The sequence below is a fragment of the Populus euphratica genome, unplaced genomic scaffold (genome assembly GCF_000495115.2).
Source record: "Populus euphratica unplaced genomic scaffold, PopEup_1.0 scaffold374.1, whole genome shotgun sequence".
Classification (NCBI taxonomy): domain Eukaryota; kingdom Viridiplantae; phylum Streptophyta; class Magnoliopsida; order Malpighiales; family Salicaceae; genus Populus; species Populus euphratica.
The window spans coordinates 239,233-252,030 of NW_011500077.1; the positions used below are offsets into that span (position 1 = coordinate 239,233).

Genomic DNA, 12,798 nt, shown 5'->3' on the forward strand with positions numbered 1-12,798 from the left:
AATTAAAAAACAAATCAAGTGGCTGGTTTTACCGCCTAAAAAAAAATTAAAAAACAAATCAAGTGGTTGGTTTTACCGCCTAAAAAAAATTTGACCTTAACGTTTTGGATATTGGACTATTAATTGTTGGATTTTGGTTGGTTCAACCATTTTTCTTTTATTTTCTATTCTTATTAGTTGCTAATATTTTTCTTGTTTATTTCATTTTATTTGGTTGATATTGTTTTTATTTATTGTCTAAAGTGCTTGGCCGGTATCACCGCCTTTTTATTCAAGCTTCTTATAATTATCTTTTAATGTTTATTGTTGTTAATAGTGCTTATTAGTTGGAGAGTGAATTTCTTAATTTGTTGTATTTTTATTTTTGAGCTATTACTTTTATTTGCATTTTTTTTCTTTCCTTTCCTTTCATATTCATATAATTGTTATATTATTATTATTATTATTATTATTTTATCATGGCTAATGTTGAAGATGTAGAGGGTGAAGGGAGTGTTCAAGGTAATGGACCTCCACAATTCAATGATCAACCTAATTTTCGAACTCTTAGAGAGTATCTTCACCCGGCTAGACAAAGTACACCTTCGTGTATTATCTTACCTCTTAACCAACAAGCTTTCAATTTGAAACCGGGCATGATTCAACTTCTTCCCACATTTCATGGTATGGATTCTGAAAATCCATACATACACATTAAAGACTTTGAAGAGGTATGTAATACTTTTATTGATAGAACATGCACCGAGGAAACCATTCGGCTTAAATTGTTCCCATTCTCTCTAAAGGATAAAGCCAAGCTTTGGCTAAACTCCTTGCGTCCTAGGTCTATAGGTACATGGAGAGAAATGCAAGCTGAATTTTTGAAAAAATACTTCCCCACTCATAGGACAGCAGCCTTACAACGTCAAATGATGAATTTTTCTTGTAGTCCAAATGAGTCATTTCACCAAGCTTGGGAAAGGTTCAAAGACTTGTTAAATGCATGCCCTCATCATGGTTTTGAGATGTGGAGGTTAGTGAGTTTCTTTTATGACTCTCTTACCGCAGATTTTAAAAAGCTAGTGTCAACCATGTGTAATGGTGAGTTTTATGACAAAGAACCAAGTGAGGCCTTTGATTTTTTTGATCAATTGGCTGAAAACACAAAGCAATGGGAGACTTCTCTCCCAGTTCATGTTGAGTCTAGAAACACCATTTCTCATTCAAGTGGGAAGTTTCAATTGAAAGAGACTGATGACCTCAATGCTAGATTAGCCTCATTGGCTAGGAAAGTAGAGTCTCTTGAGATTAAAAAAGTGCATGTCATAAGTGAACAACAAGAGGAAAGTTGTGTTGTTTGTGAGAGCAAAGGGCATAGGACAACTGAGTGTCCTACCATTCCAGCCTTCAAGGAAGTGCTATATGGCCAAACTTCTGATTCAAGTAATGTTAGAAAGCCATTTCCAAACCAAGTAGGCAATCCCTACTCTGAGACCTATAATCCTGGATGGAGGAACCACCCAAATTTTGGATGGAGAAATGAGGGCTCTTCAGTACCTCAAACATTTCAACCTCCACCCCAACCATTTCATGCTCCCACACATAACACATACCAACCACCTCATAAGAGATCCTTAGAGGATACTCTTCAACAATTCATGCAAACGCAAGGAGGAATCAACAACCAAGTTTACAAATTCCAAGACCAGACCAATAGGACCTTAGATGACATTCGAAGTCAACTAACTAAGTTGACTCAATCACTAAGCATTCAAGAGAAGGGAAAAATCCCAGCTCAACCAATGCCCAATCCTAGAGGTCAGGTACACATGAGTGAATCCTCACCTAGTGAACCTTCAAACCATGAACAAGTCCAAGCCATCACTACCCTTAGAAGTGGAAAGATTGTTGACAAAGGTGTAGGTTTTAGGATTCCTAAAGGTATTGTGGAGGAGAAATCTAGGGAAAGTGAAGAGGGAATCAAAACACAAGTGACAAATGAGAGTTTGAGTGACAAAGAAGGTGAGATAAATGAGAAAGAGATGAGTGAGAAAGGAGATGATTCAAGAAAAATTGGAGTCAAAATGAGTGATTTAGAATTTGTTCCTAGAGCACCATTTCCACAAAGGTTAGGGAAACCTAAACAAGATCTTATGAACTCAGAAATCTATGAATTGTTCAAACAAGTGAAAGTCAATATTCCACTCCTTGATGCAATTAAACAAGTTCCATCTTATGCAAAGTTTCTTAAGGATTTATGCACAGTCAAAAGGAGATTGAATGTGAAAGAAAGAGCCTTTCTAACTGAACATGCTAGTGCCATCATCCAGTTTAAGACCCCTCCCAAATACAAAGATCCTGGTTGTCCTACCATTTCATGCATTATTGGAAGTCATAAGATAGATCAAGCTTTGTTGGATTTAGGAGCAAGTGTGAATTTAATACCCTACACTGTTTACGAACAATTAGGTTTAGGAGAAATCAAGCCTACTCGAATCACCCTTCAATTAGCTGATAGGTCAATCAAGATTCCTAGGGGTATCGTTGAGGATGTGTTGGTCCAAGTAGATAAATTCTACTTTCCTGTTGATTTTGTAGTGTTAGACACCGCACCAATTCAAGGTTCTAATGCCCCCATCCCAGTCATCTTAGGGAGACCTTTCCTAGCTACATCCAATGCCTTAATTAACTGTAGGAATGGGGTGATGAAATTGTCTTTTGGGAATATGACTGTGGAGATGAACATATTCAATGTCTCCAAACAAATCGGGGAACATGAGGACATTAGAGAGGTAGATTTCATCCAAACAGTTTGTCAAGAACACTTTGAGAGAGTGTGGATCAAGGATCCATTGGAGAGAACTTTAATTCATGATGAAAGATTTTGTTCTTTGGAATGTGTTGATGAGGAAGTAAGAGAACTTGAGACTTATCTAGATCCAATGCCTATTATGTCAATAGGTCAATGGACCCCATCATTTGAGCCTTTGATTTCACCCCAAGTGAAAGTTGAGGAATCTCTTGTCCAGCCTGATAAACTAGAAAGGAAGCCTTTACCGAGTGATCTTAAGTATGCATTTCTAGGGGAAGATGAATCATATCCTATTGTGATCTCATCAAAACTTAGCATAGAGCAAGAACACAAACTTTTGAGAGTGGTGAGAAAACACAAGAAAGCAATTGGGTGGAAAATTACTGACTTGAAAGGAATTAGCCCTCTTTTATGTACACATAGAATCTATCTTGAAGAAGAGGCTAAATCTGTGAGGCAAATGCAAAGACGATTGAACCCAAACATGAAGGAAGTAGTGAGAGGTGAAGTGCTTAAGCTACTTGATGCAGGTATCATTTACCCTATTGCAAACTCAAAATGGGTTAGTCCAACCCAAGTTGTCCCTAAAAAATCTGGAGTCACGGTAGTGAAGAATGAAAATAATGAGCTGGTACCAACTAGAATCCAAACTGGATGGCGTATGTGCATTGATTATCGTAAATTGAACATGGTGACTAGGAAGGACCATTTTCCGCTTCCATTTTTAGACCAAGTGCTTGAAAGAGTAGCTGGAAGAGCTTTCTATTGTTTTCTGGATGGATACTCAGGTTACAACCAAATTGAGATTTCTTTAGAAGACCAAGAAAAAACCACTTTCACTTGTCCTTTTGGTACCTATGCTTATAGAAGAATGCCTTTTGGTTTGTGTAATGCACCAGCCACTTTTCAAAGGTGTATGATGAGTATCTTTAGTGACATGGTGGAAAATTTTTTGGAAGTTTTCATGGATGATTTTTCAGTTTATGGGGATTCTTATGAGTTGTGTCTAATGAATCTAGAAAAAGTTCTTGAAAGGTGTGAAGAGAGCAATCTTGTACTCAATTGGGAGAAGTGTCATTTTATGGTGACACATGGCATTGTTTTAGGTCACATTGTCTCTTCAAAAGGGATAGAGGTAGATAAGTCAAAAGTGGAAGTCATTCAAAAATTAACTACCCCTAAGACTGTGAAAGATGTGAGATCTTTTTTAGGACATGCTGGTTTTTATCGAAGATTCATTCATTCTTTTAGTACCATTGCCAAACCATTGTGTAACTTGTTGTCACAAGATGTCCCATTTGATTGGACATCAAAATGTCAAGAAGCTTTTGAAAAGCTTAAAGGGTTGTTGACAACTGCACCAATCATGCAAGCTCCTGATTGGTCTTTACCATTTGAACTGATGTGTGATGCTAGTGATTTTGCGGTTGGGGCTGTTTTAGGGCAAAGAAAAGACAAGAAACCTCATGTCATATATTATGCTAGCAAGACTTTGAATGATGCTCAATTGAATTACACTACAACTGAAAAAGAACTCTTAGCTGTGGTCTTTGCATTAGACAAGTTTAGGTCTTATTTGGTTGGATCTCTTGTTATTGTTTTCACTGATCATGCAGCATTGAAATATTTGCTCACAAAACAAGATGCCAAACCACGTTTGATTCGATGGATCCTCCTACTCCAAGAGTTTAACATTGAAATTCGAGATAAAAAGGGAGTAGAGAATGTAGTAGCTGATCATTTGTCTCGTCTTTCAAGCTATAAGACCATAATTGATGAATCTCCAATAAATGAACTCTTTGCTGATGAAAATTTATTTTGTGCAGGTACTGTCTCTTACATTGGTTCTCCATGGTATGCTGACATAGCAAATTACCTAGCCACAAGTCAGATTCCTTCTCATTGGTCTAAACTTGACAAACAAAAATTCTTGCGCAATGTGCGCACCTTTTTTTGGGATGACCCCTACCTATTTAAATATTGTCCTGACCAAATTATTAGGCGGTGCATCCCTGATCATGAAATTCCAAGGGTCATTAATTTTTGTCATGCATTAGCCTGTGGTGGGCATTTCTCTTCCAAGAAAACCATTGCCAAAATCTTGCAGTGTGGTTTTTATTGGCCTACCATGTTTAAAGATGTTCATGCCTTCTGTGTTGCATGTGACCGATGCCAACGACTAGGTAGCCTCACTAGGCGTAACATGATGCCCCTTAACCCCATCCTTGTTTTGGAAATATTTGATTGTTGGGGGATTGATTTCATGGGACCTTTTCCAAGTTCATTTGGTTACCAATTCATCCTTGTAGCTGTTGATTATGTGTCTAAATGGGTGGAGGCCATTGCATCTCGAACCAATGACCATCGAGTTGTGGTCAAATTCTTGAAAGAAAATATTTTCTCTCGTTTTGGCATGCCCCGGGCTATGATTAGTGATGGGGGAAAACATTTTTGTAACAAGCCCGTTGGGATTTTGATGAGAAAATATGGTGTAATTCACAAGGTCAGTACCCCCTATCACCCACAGACTAGTGGCCAAGCTGAGTTGGCAAATAGGGAGATCAAGAACATTTTAGAGAAAACAGTCAATCCAAACCGTAAAGATTGGTCCCTACGACTAGTTGATGCTTTGTGGGCATATCGCACTGCTTATAAGACCTCTTTAGGAATGTCTCCTTATAGGCTAGTTTATGGAAAGCCTTGTCATCTCCCTGTTGAGATTGAGCACCGTGCATATTGGGCCATTCGGCAATTCAATGACAATGAAAATGAGGTTGGCAAAAATAGAAAGCTTCAATTGGATGAATTAGAGGAGCTAAGAAATGATGCATTTGAAAATGCAAAAATTTCAAAACATAAGATGAAAACTTTGCATGATAAACATATTCTTAGAAAATCCTTTCATGTTGGTCAAAAGGTTCTCTTGTATAATTCACGATTACATCTCTTTCCTGGGAAGTTGAGGACAAAATGGATTGGTCCATTTGTGATTAAATCCATCTCTGAGCATGGTGCATTTGAGGTAGAAAATCCCAAGAATGGAAATATTTTCAAAGTAAATGGTCATCGATTGAAACTTTATCTTGAAAATGTTGTGGCTGAAGTTGAGACATTGGATCTTGAAGATCCAATACCATTGTAGTATCAAAAGTAATGAGTTTTTATTTTTATTTTTATTTTCATTTTCATTTTTTTCTTCTTTCTTCCATCTCTTATATTTTCTTGTTCATGCATTCGGGACAATGCATTATTTTAAGTTGGGGGGTGTGAGGTTCTTTATTTTCAAAAAAAAAAAACATCAATGTTTTCTTTTAGTTGTGATATGCAGGTTAAAAAAAAATCAAGCAAGAAGTCAGCTCATGCCCAATTCAATCAGACATTCATCCTTGAAAACAGAAGGGGAGTAACAATTTTCTAATCTTTATACTTTTCTTCTCTTTCTCTTTTACATTGAGGATAATGTAAAACTTAATTTTAGATATTTCATTATGTTGAATGCTTGAGATAACCATGCTTGTTAAAAAAAAAAAAATACTTGCATTGGTATGTGAATGAGACTTGTTTAGGATCATCATTACCTTTTTGGGTTCATTATTGTGTTGAACATTGCATGCTTTAATTTGGGATAGATAATATCTTATAAAGCAAGATATAGCATACTTTTTTTTAAGATTACTGAAGTACATCTTTCCTTGTAAAAGTTGTGTGAGTTGTGTGAATATGCATGAAAGATGAGTATGATGCTTTACTTGTGATTATCCCTTTTGATCTAGTCCTAAACAAGGTTTAAGTAAATAGAGTAATAATCATTACATAAATAAATAAATAAATAAATGTGTACAAAGTTCTATCTACTCCAATGTTTTGAGTTGCTCAGTAACTAGGGGTATTCATCACAAATGTTTATCTTTACGTCAAACGGCAGCTTGAAATATGAGTATGCAAAGCACTTTAAGTTTGTGACTTTGTGAGTAACCGGGTGCATTCATCACAAATGTTTGTATTCGCGTCAAAAGGGAAGTGACTACTTAAAGACAAAAAATAAATCATATCTTCAAAAAAAAAAAAAACAAAGAAAGAAAAAAAGAAAGAAAAAAAATATATAGATATTTCTCTAGTTTGCTACCTTGTTTGTGTTGGTGAGAAGGGAAGATTACAAGTTGAGTTTTCGTATGAATCAATTATGTTGGTTGCACGATAAATATGACTGAATTTGGAAATTTTGTATGGATGTTTGATTTAGAGAATGTGAGTATGCTTATTTTTCTTTATTTGCTATTGTGTACACTAAGTTAAAGATACCAATGTTTGCATGATAGGTCCTTCAAGTGTGATGAATCGAGCCTAATTATGATTGTTATTATTCTTTTTATTTCAAAGGTTTTATGTTTTGTTTTGCTTGAGGACTAGCAAAATCTAAGTTGGGGGGTGTGATTGTGCATCAAAAGTGTCATTAAGTCTCTTATTTTACATATGTATTTATTGTTTTTATTTGGTTGTTTTTATAATAATTGATGTGTTTTTTAGTAATGAAGTTTGTTTTAATGTTTCGATAGGTTTTTGGAGCTTAAATGAATTAATTCACAAAATTCAACGTCGGAATTCAGAACAAAGAATTGAAGAGACATTTAGTTGAAGATTGAAGCAAATCTTGGTTCAAATAAGTGCTCCAAATTTGTCCCAAAAATCAATTCTATTCCAATTCTAGAAAAGAATATCATATGATTTATTTCAAGCCCAAACTTGCCTTATGTTGTGTGCAAACTTCAACCATTAAACACTCAAGGTTTCAATGTCAATCTTAGCCCAAATAATAAGTACATTTGTATACTTATTTGATGCTCAAATTCAGCCCAAAAATCAGCCCCAAATCAGCCCTAAATCAACCCCAAATCAACCTTCAAATCAACCCAAACACAATCCATGATCTTACATGTCCACACAACAAATAACAATTGATTTATTTTGGGCAATCCATTGATCCAAGAAGGCAAGCACATGGATGGAAAGCTGGAGGGGATATTTTAACATTATTTTGGGTCAAAAAGAAGAAGGAGACACCTCATAAATGAGGAAGAAAAACGTGCACCAAAGTAGTTGTAAAGCTGTCTTGATTTGATTTTTCAGAACACCTTTCGGTGTTTTGCCCATAACTTTTGACTCAGGTGTCCAAATGAGCTGTTCTTTAATGATCTGGAAAGGTGACAGAATTGCCTATAAATATGTCTCTAATAGACTTCTCCAAAAAAAGCTTCTAAGAGGGTCGAATTGCTGTCCAAAGTTAGAGTCAGATTTGTGTCCGAATTTTTTCTGAAATTGTATTGTGTTCTTCTTTATAGATTTCGGTTCTTTAGTTTGTAAAACTTATTTTTTCAGTTGGATTCAAGTTCTTTCATGTTTATTGAAGTGTTCTTATATATAATCATGGTTGGCTAAACTCTTTCTTGGATCCAAATCAAGGATAATGGTGATTGAGGTGAGTTCTTTAGGATATGAATGAATCTTAATGTTTATCTTCTTATTTTCTTCATGAATGATTTATTATTGTAAAGAAATTTTAGAAATCATTTAGGTAATGTTATAATCTTGAATTTTTATGCACAAACTTTAGTTTTGGTATAGAGATTGCTTGATTCAATGTCTTACTTAATATGAAAGTACTTGTTCATTCTTAAGCAATAATCAATTTTCATCCTTTTAAATTTCATTGTAATATCTTCTGATCTAATATCACCATCGTTGATATTAGGTTGAGTTATCTTATATATGTTGAAGAAATCACCAATACATCACCATTAAAATTGATTTGGACCAAGACTTACTTTTCTTGTCATTTAAAATCTATTTACATTTTTTTTTTATCTTTGAAAACAAATCCATCAATTATTTTCAACCAAGTTATTGTTAATTTAATTTCTCTTGAGTTTTTTTTTGTTACTTAGCTTAATTTCCAGATCTAGCTCTCTGTGGATATGACCTCGATCTTACCGAGTTAATTGCTACATCGCACACTCGTGCACTTGCGAGTTAAAACAAACCGATCATAAAAAGCGGTCAAGCACTCACTAAGGATCAACAAGAGCTGTATCAGCTGAACCTATATGAAGAAATAAAATATACATTTAAAATCCACTCAAAACTGAATCCTGTATATAAAACAAACTAAACAAGATTGAAAAAAACCTACAACTCTTTAAATGGTCGACCGTTATGAACAAACTGGTCAACTAAAATAAGCCAGTCAACAGTTAATAAAGGAAACAGTTGGCTACACCAAAAAGAGACAACCAATAGACCTACCGAACATAGCCTGACTAGTTAAATGCACATCCTTAATAGTTCAACCGATTGAACAAAACAAACTTGAATTACTACTATTTCTCTAATTGGTTGACTACCCACACCTCAAACAGTCAACTACAAAGTATGTTCAACAAGTGGCTAACATGTTCACTTTAATTGATTGATCGTTTGATTTAAAAATCCAGAATTCTTGACTAGTATTCTCAATTAGATTCTATCAAAACTCAACTACACATCTAACAACATCAAAATAATATTTAATATTCTAAACCATCCAAAAACATATTTCTAACATCCTAAACGTAATATCCATATTCATTTCCATCATAATTATAAAAAAATCATCAAATTGCTCAATTCAACCTACAATCCTAGTATGCCTTCCATTGTTCATAATATGAAATTAAAGACAAAGTTTAAAATGATCTTACCTTGTTATCAACACTCAACGACCCCAAACCAAAATAAAATCCATCAAAAGGAATGATTAATTATTTAGAGTAGAGAAAACTTAAGAGATGTCAGCGTGTTCTTATGTTGTCTTTCATAACAATTATTGCTTGTGTTTTTTTTCTTTTTTGACTAAGGAACCCCTACTTATACCTTAGGGACCATGACTCAACTTTTAGGCTTTGGGCGCTATAGACTTTAAGGCGAAAACTTGCGTCATACAATCACCCTACTGATTCAAAACTATTATAAATTCTATTGAACACAACTCGAATTAAAGGCTGGGCTACTATCCAAAGAAAGTACTTCTATTAACAACCATTTATGAAAGGTGACCCCTACCACAAGTACCGAAACAAGTGCTACCTATTCGGATTGTTTTGCCTTGCAAAAACAAAAAGTTCATCAATCAAGGTTTTCCATAACAATTTATGAAGAATTATTGCTTCATCAGACAAGAGGCGGATAATTCTAATAAACAACAAATGATATAGGCCAAAATAATATCATTCTTGACATAGACTCTTAAGAAAAACATTTAAGAAACGAGTGTTAATGACTAGTAAGGACATCACTATATGGCATGAAACCATCCTCCTTGCTCCTAAAGATGGACTTATCCTCGAGACAATGCCTTAGTTGTAACATAAATTACCTTAAACCATTTGATCCATCGCGTCTTAATTATCTCTTGGGATATTTGGTAGAAGATGTGAATAGTTGATGGGCAATGTAATTCCTACTCATTGTGGGAATATTGTACCCTAGATGTAATATAAGTTATAACCCGTAAGCTGAAAGTTAAAATTTCAACTTTTGATTAATTAAATGAAGAATTTGACTCAATTTTGTAACAAACTAGATCAAAAATCCTTTCTAACTAAACATGTTTATAACTCTCCTTCAAGACAAAAAATCATACCCGACATCATCTGAATTTCTGAGTACTTTTGAAATGGTACTTGCATGTTTTTCGAGGATTGATGTTAGCCAGCTTAAAGGCCTGCTCAAATGCATCTTCAAAAGGTTTGCAGACAACTGGATTTTTTTGAAGTACTCAAACAGGATTAGATTGACAAAGATGTTCAATGATGTCAAGAATTTGGCTTCGGATGTATAGCCGAACTCCAATTTCATCACAAGAATTGATGTCCTCGTAATTAAAGGGATTATTAGGGCCTCAAAGCTTGAACTGCTGAGAACTTTAGCCACATGTGCTTGATCGGCATTTGAGAATATCTATTACATAAAACCCAGAAATCAAAATCATCATCGGAACTAAGAAATCTTACTTTGTAGTTGATTATCTACTTGTATTAAATAAGAAGGCAGCCTTAGCAAAAGACTTCTTAGAACATGGTCAGGCTTTAGCCTCTCGTATGGCAATCTCCCATGAACAAATCTGTAAACATGAAAATGTAAGTAAGATCATTTATATAGCAATAATCCATTGTATGTAAAAGAAAGCTTAAGCTATAAATGAGGAGATTTAACTTGGTACCTGTGGTAGTCATCGCTGTCAAAATCATAACCAATGGCCTAGAAAGAGGACAGAAATCGCAGAACAGCAGCAAATCGGTTGGATTTTGGTAAAAGGTTTGTCAAGATGATTTCATTGTTTTTTCAATGACAACAAGGCCATATATACCTTGAGAACTGCCATGGATGTGCCATAACTCTTGTACAGAACACCATTCATTTGAGAGGCTTTAGTTTCTTCTATACCTACCTCCTGAATCATGTATTCTGGACAAGGATATTTATGCAGAGGTGATTTACTGTATATGCTCTAATTAATCAAGGAAGGAGTAAAGGTTTAGGCATTATATATACCTTGAATATTCTTGGTAACTTCCTCCAACAGCCCCAGAACTTCGAGGATAAAGCTTATCATCAACATCTAAAAACAAGACACATTTCATGTGATGATTTTATTAATACATGGGCTATGGATTATGAACTGTCGAAGACTGTCTGCTTGAATGAGGGTTTCTTAACAAACTTAAAATTCATATTTTTATTATATCGTATATGATATTGAAAAATGATGAGACCCACTAAAGTTGATTAATGGACAAATAATACTTGATCTTGAGTTAACTTAAAAATAAAAAATCATTTTTTATATTAAAAAAATTGACTTAGCTTACCACGTATAGCGAGCCACATATCTGCTACATATCAAAGTTATATTTAATCTATAATATTTACAGCAAAAAGAAACTATTATAAATAACTTGTGCTAATTTTGAATTTTCAATATACTAATTCTACGAACAACCAATAATTCAAGTAAAAAATATATATATTAAAAAATAATATAAATTATATATTAAAATCTCAACTAATAAATTAAATTTTTAACTTTTTAATTAAAATAATTCTTTAATATAATATTCTTTATGACCAAGCGATAACAAGTTTAAATTTTATAATTTTTATTTATTTAATAAAAATTAAATATAAAGTAATATAAATTTATATAAGTTTTTATAAATTTTTTTTATTTAAAAAATATATTAAAAAATAATATAAAGAATATTATACCATGAATGGGGTAAAAGAGATGTTTTAGTGGAAATCAAAGGATCTAAGCTAGTTCAGGTATCTTATCATCTTACAAAAAACAAGAAAAAATAAGAATTTGTTCGTTGAGTGACAGACTATGCACTTGTCTCATTGGGCTCCAAGTCTTTTCCCAGCATAGAAAGTACCCCATTCCTTGGACATAAATTCCTTGGACATACAATTGAATAGAATAGAAAGTACACGAAAATGGCGTCCGAAAGGATCCTTGATTAATTTGACATTTGTTTGTTTTTGAAAGCATCCTTCACATATTAGTCAAAGTTAAATTTTTTTTTAAATTTTAAAAAATTACACCTATTATAATATTATTAAAACTCAAGCAAAATACATTTCAATCCCAATGTTTAAAATTATTAAAAAAAGTATTTTTCTTTATTTTCTAATTAAAATAAAAATAATCCTAATATTTTATAATAAAATACTATTGGTCGTTTAAAGATGCTATAATCCTAGTTGATTATCTTATCTTATATTTTAAAAATACAACTATATAATGTAATCCAACACTATTTATTAGTTGCTTCAAATATTTGTTAGTTGGTAACTAATTACCGAACATTATTTTACATATACAATAGTATGTTTTTTTGCAATTATGATAACTACAACAAATAGTTACAAATATTAGGATTGAATTAAAGAAACATAACATAATATTTAATATT

At 33.5% G+C, this 12,798-nt stretch overlaps 1 long non-coding RNA gene across 1 annotated transcript; it reads right to left on the bottom strand.

Annotated features, from left to right (window-relative positions):
* Positions 1–10,423: 10,423 nt before the first annotated feature.
* LOC105108688 (uncharacterized) lies at positions 10,424–11,218 on the bottom strand. Its single transcript, XR_839102.1, has 3 exons — positions 11,193–11,218; positions 11,046–11,083; positions 10,424–10,946 (listed from the first exon to the last, which is right to left on the bottom strand). It is a non-coding gene; the product is annotated as an uncharacterized LOC105108688 (long non-coding RNA).
* Positions 11,219–12,798: the final 1,580 nt, after the last annotated feature.